The sequence below is a fragment of the Trachemys scripta genome, chromosome 1 (assembly GCF_013100865.1).
Source record: "Trachemys scripta elegans isolate TJP31775 chromosome 1, CAS_Tse_1.0, whole genome shotgun sequence".
NCBI lineage: Eukaryota > Metazoa > Chordata > Testudines > Emydidae > Trachemys > Trachemys scripta.
In genome coordinates, this window is record NC_048298.1 from 20,839,030 (window position 1) to 20,844,831 (window position 5,802).

The 5,802-nt window shown below is 45.2% G+C and overlaps 1 non-coding gene across 1 annotated transcript; it reads left to right on the forward strand.

Moving 5' to 3' along the window:
• The first annotated feature begins 350 nt into the window (after positions 1-350).
• Positions 351-422, forward strand: TRNAQ-UUG. The gene has a single exon. It is a non-coding gene; the product is annotated as a tRNA-Gln (tRNA).
• The last annotated feature ends 5,380 nt before the right edge of the window (positions 423-5,802 follow it).

The window sequence follows — 5,802 nt, forward strand, 5'->3', positions numbered from 1 at the left end:
TTTTAATCTTAGCATCCCAACCCCATCTTCCATTTGCACAGCAATAGAGCAGTCCCTTGGCTCAAGACAGCACATGGATTGCTATCTTCTTGCAGCCCCAAAGAGGCACATCATCCCATAGGGGACCAAAAGGGGTGGTAAGGAAGCAGAGATATGGCTAGCCAGTTGTAGAGAGTGGGCCATGCTGCACCATGTACTTGTCCTGGGAGAATAAATGTGGGATTTTACATCAACTGGCCATAACACTGTAGGAGTCTTTTCTTGACACTTTATAGTAACATACCAAGGATAATACATTATAAAACATTCATAGATAATGAACAGATGTTTCAATAAATGATTAAGCAGCTGGTCCCATGGTGTAATGGTTAGCACTCTGGACTTTGAATCCAGCGATCTGAGTTCAAATGTAAGTGGGACCAGGCGAGATATCTCAGTGGTTTGAGCATTAGCCTACTAAACCCAGGGTTGTAAGTTCAATTCTTGAGGGCCCTTTAGGGAACTGAGGTAAAAATCTGTCTTGGGATTGATCCTGCTTTGAGCATGGGGTTGGACTAAATGACCTCCTGAGGTCCCTTCCAACCCTGAGATTCTATAATTGTCCAAGAGATCAGTAGTCTGCTTATAACCATCTATAATAGCTTTTACTGATGCACTTACAACCTTCTATTACACATTATACTCTTGTCTGTAACTTGCTTATCACATCTATTCATTCCCTTGGAAGAGTGGACTCACCACTGGCACACCCACTTGTGGCTGGGTGTAACATAGGAGCACATACCTCTCTATGCCCCCTGCCGACGGTCCCACTGGTCCCACAGCAGTCTGCCTCTTCTCATGATTTGGCCATTTGGTCTGGTCACATTTAGTCACACCCCTTTTGGGGTAACAGAAAGTCCAGTGTCCTTAGATCTGGTCTTTGGCCCTAACTCTGGGCCCCGTGGTCCTCACACCCTTCTCTCGGGTGTCTCAGCCATCCTTATCCCCTTTTCAGGGGCTTCATACCACCTTCCCAGTAGTCGGTAGGGGAACCCAGGCCCAGCCTCTACACTGGGTTCCAGTCCAGGGACCCTAAGACAGACAAAGTTCACTCTGCCAGACTCCTTGCTGCCACCTTCCTGGACTGCTTCCTATTAAGCCTGTCAGCAGGCCTCTCCCACAGTCTTCTCTCAGTGTTTCCCTCTGGAATCTCCCAATAGATTCCAAACCAAAAGTATAAACTTAAACACATTTCTGTCCACCTCATGCTTAGCCTTTTGTGTCTTTCTGTTCCTCCGATCACTCTCTCCCTGTCAGCCCTGATCCTGCCCCTATTATCAGGGTTCACTACTGGAACTTGCCCGTCTGAAGGCTGCTCTGTGTCTCTGCTGGCCTCTTACCAGACTTTGCTACTCAGGAGAAGATTCTAGGGCTAACTCCTCCTGTCAGTTTCTCTAGTCCTAGAGAGTGATTGCAGAGTCTCCCTGCTGCCTCCTTCTTCTTCTGTATTGAATTGTATAGCAGACTCACATTCTAAGTCTATGACTGGCAGCAGCCTCTTTCTAATCTGCTTCCCTTCTTTACAGTCACCACCTTCCCCAGCTGGACTTCATCTTTAATTAAAACTAGCCCACCTCCTCAGGTGCAGCCAGGTAGCGTAATTAGCCTCTCATGCCCACATTAACCCTTGCATTGCTTGTGTGGGGTTGTCAGGCACGTATGTTGCCCAACAGCAAGAGACCAAGGCCACCTTGCCTAGCGACTACAGATCAGGATAGTGTCACTCAGTGGCAAAAGTCCAAGGTTGCCTTGCCTAGCAGCTACAACATGGGGGTAGGGGAACCCAGAACCCAGGCCCACCCTACTTCACTAGTTTTTGACCCAGGGCCCTTCAAACAGTAGTCCGCTATGTGGCCTAGGATCTGGTACCCTCATACATGTCTCCTGGGTCACTTCCTACTGGTCTCTCCCTCATTGCCACTGGTTGGTCTTGGGATCCATCTTGGATTCCTCTCTGGTCTGTTTCGAAAGTCCCTTCCCCAGCAACAGAAAGTCATCACCCTCAGCTCCCAAGGTCAAAGTGCTTGCAGGCGCTTGGTTATGAGTAGGGCCCTACCAATTTCATGGTCCATTTTGATCAATTTCACAGCCAGAGGGTTTTTTAATTGGTCAATTTAATGTTTTCAGATGTTTACATCTGAAATTTCATGGTGTTGTAACAGTGGGGATCGTGGGGTGGGGGTCCCAAAACTGTTGTAGGGGGATTGCAGGATTGCCACCTCACTTCTGCACTGCCTTCAGAACCTATCAGGGGAGGTTCCCAGGGGTGGGTTTGATCTCCCCCCCGTGCTGCTGGGAGCACACCAGCTGGGGCTCCTAGCTGCTAGTCCCAGCCAGGCTGGGGAGGGACAGGACTTCCTCTTCCCCTGCATGGCCCTGGGGGTGGGGGGAGATCAGACCCACCTCCAGATACCTCCCCTGGCTGCAGGAAGCTCCAGAGCTGGGCTCTGAAAGCAGCAGCCACGGAGCTCCCTGCAGTCGGGAGAGGTTCCCAGAGGTGGGTCTGATCTCCCCTGTCCTGCTGAGAATTCCTCCAGCTGGGGGCTCCTAGCTGCTAGACCTGGCTGGGCTGGGGAGGAACAGCACTTCCTCTTCCCCTGCACAGCTGCAGAGGGTAGGGGGAGATCAGACCCACCTCCGGGTACTTCCCCTGGCTGCAAGAAGCTTCCAGCTGCACTGCCTTCAAAGCCCAGCTTCTGTCCTGCCTTCAGAGCCATTGATGGACCTTTCCTCCATGAACTTTCTGAAAGCCGAAGTACACGATATCCACTGGATCACCCTTGTCCACATATTTGTTGACCCCCTCAAAGAATTCTAACAAATGGGTGAGGAATGGTTTCCCTTTATAAAAACTGTGTTGACTCTTTCCCAACATATCGTTTTCATCTATGTGTCTGATAATTCTGTTCTTTACTACAGTTTCAACCAGTTTACCTAGTACTGAAGTTAGACGTACCAGCCAGAAATTGCCAGGATCACCTCTGGCACCTTTTTACAAAATTGATGTCACATTAGTTATCCTCCAGTCATCTTGTGCAGAGGCTGATATAAGTGATAGATTACATACCACAGTTATCAGAGTAGCAGCCGTGTTAGTCTGTATCCGCAAAAAGAACAGGAGTACTTGTGGCACCTTAGAGACTAACAAATGTATTTGAGCATAAGCTTTCGTGGGCTAAAACCCACTTCATTGGATGCATGCAGTAGAAAATACAGTAGGAAGATATATATATATACACAGAGAATATGAAACAATGGGTGTTACCATACACACTATAACCAGAGTGATTAGTTAAGGTGAGCTATTACCAGCAGGAGAGAAAAAAAAACGTTTTGTAGTGATAATCAAAATGGCCCATTTCCAGCAGTTGACAAGAAGGTTTGAGAAACTGTAGGGGAGAAAAATAAACATGGGGAAATAGTTTTACTTCGTGTAATGACCTTCCATGCCCAGTCTTTATTGAAGCCTAATTTAATGGTGTCCAATTTGCAAATTAATTCCAATTCAGCAGTCTCTTGTTGAAGTCTGTTTTTGAAGTTTTTTTTGTTGTAATATTGCGACTTTTAGGTCTATAATCGAGCGACCAGGGAGGTTGAAGTGTTCTCCAACTGGTTTTTGAACATTATAATTCTTGACGTCTGATTTGTGTCTATTTATTATTTTACATAGAGACTGTCCGGTTTTGCCAATGTACATGGCAGAGGGACATTGCTGGCACATGATGGCATATATCACATTGGCAAATGTGCAGGTGAACGAGCCTCTGATAGGGTGGCTGATGTGATTAGGTCCTATGATGGTGTCCCCTGAATAGATATGTGGACAGAGTTGGCAACGGGCTTTGTTGCAAAGATAGGTTCCTAGGTTAGTGCTTTGTTGTGTGGTGTGTGGTTGCTGGTGAATATTTGCTTCAGGTTTGGGGGGCTGTCTGTAAGCAAGGACTGGCCTGTCTCCCAAGATCTGTGAGAATGATGAATCGCCCTTCAGGATAGGTTGTAGATCCTTGATGATGCACTGGAGAGGTTTTAGTTGGGGGCTGAAGGTGACGACTAGTGGCATTCTGTTACTTTCTTTGTTGGGCCTGTCCTGTAGTAGGTGACTTCTGGGTACTCTTCTGGCTCTGTCAATCTCTTTCTTCACTTCAACAGGTGGGTATTGTAGTTGTAAGAATACTTGATGGAGATTTTGTGGGTGTTTGTCTCTATCTGAGGGGTTGGAGCAAATGCGATTGTATCGTAAAGCTTGGCTGTAGACAATGGATTGTGTCGTGTGGTCTGGATGGAAGCTGAAGGCATGTAGGTAAGTATAGTGGTCAGTAGGTTTCTGGTATAGGGTGGTGTTTATGAGACCATCACTTATTTGCACTCTAGTGTCCAGGAAGTGGATCTCTTGTGTGGACTGGTCCAGGCTGAGGTTGATGGTGGGGTGGAAATTGTTGAAATCATGGTGGAATTCTTCACGGGTTTCTTTTCCATGGGTCCAGATGATGAAGATAACATCAATGTAGCGCAAGTAGAGTAGGGGCATTAACTCACTTTAACTGATCACTCTTGTTATAGTGTGTATGGTAACACCCATTGTTTCATGTTCTCTGTGTGTATACATATCTTCCTACTGTATTTTCCACTGCATGCATCCGATGAAGTGGATTTTAGCCCACAAAAGTTTATGCTCAAATACATTTGTTAGTCTCGAAGGTGCCACAAGTACTCCTGTTCTTTATACCACAGTTAGTAGTTCTGCAATTTCATATTTGAGTTCCTTCAGATAATTCAAAGAATTGGGAGAATTCAGAGAATTGGGAGAATACTATCTGGTCCTGGTGATTTATTACTGTTTAATTTATCAATTTATTCGAAATCCTTCTCTCACAACACCTCACTCTGGGACAATTTCTCAGATTTGTCATCTAAAAAGAATGGCTCACATGTGGGCATCTCCCTCACATCCTCAGCAATGCAAAGAATTAATTTAGCTTCTCCACAACACCCTTGTCTCCCTTGAGTGCTTCTTTAGCACCTCAATCATCCAGTGGTCCCAGTGATTGTTTGGCAGGCTTCCTGCTTCTGATGTACTTGAACAAATGTTTGCTATTAGTGTTTTGTATCTTTTGCTAGTTGCTCTTTTAATTCTTTTTTGGCCTGCCTAATTATACTTTTACACTTGACTTGCCAGAATTTATGCTCCTTTCTGTTTCCCTTGATAGGATTTGACTTCCAATTGTCTCTATCTGCCTCTTTTACTCTGTTTAGCCAGGGTGGCATTTTTTTGGTCCTCTTACTGTTTATTATTATTATTATTATAATGGATATACATTTAGTTTGAGCCTCTATTATGGTGGGGTTTTTTTAAAGTTTCCATTCAGTTTACAGGCATTTCATTCTTGTGACTGTTCCTTTTAATTTCCGTTTAACTAGCCTCCTCATTTTTGTGTATTTCCCATTTTGAAGTTAAATGCTACTGTGGTGGGTTTCTTTGGTATTTCCCTCCCTACAAGAATTAATTTGCATTATGGTCTCTATGACTGAGCGATTCAACTATATTCACTTCTGGACCAGATCCTGTGTGCCACTTAGGACTAAATCAAGAATTGCCTCTCCCCTTCTGGGTTCCAGGAGAGCTGCTCTAAGAAGCAATCATTAATAGTGTCTAGAAATTTTATATCTGCATCCCGTCCTGAGGTGGTATGTTGCCAATCAATATGGGGATAGTTAAAATCCCCCATTATTATTGGGTTTTCTATTCTTGTAGTCTCCCTA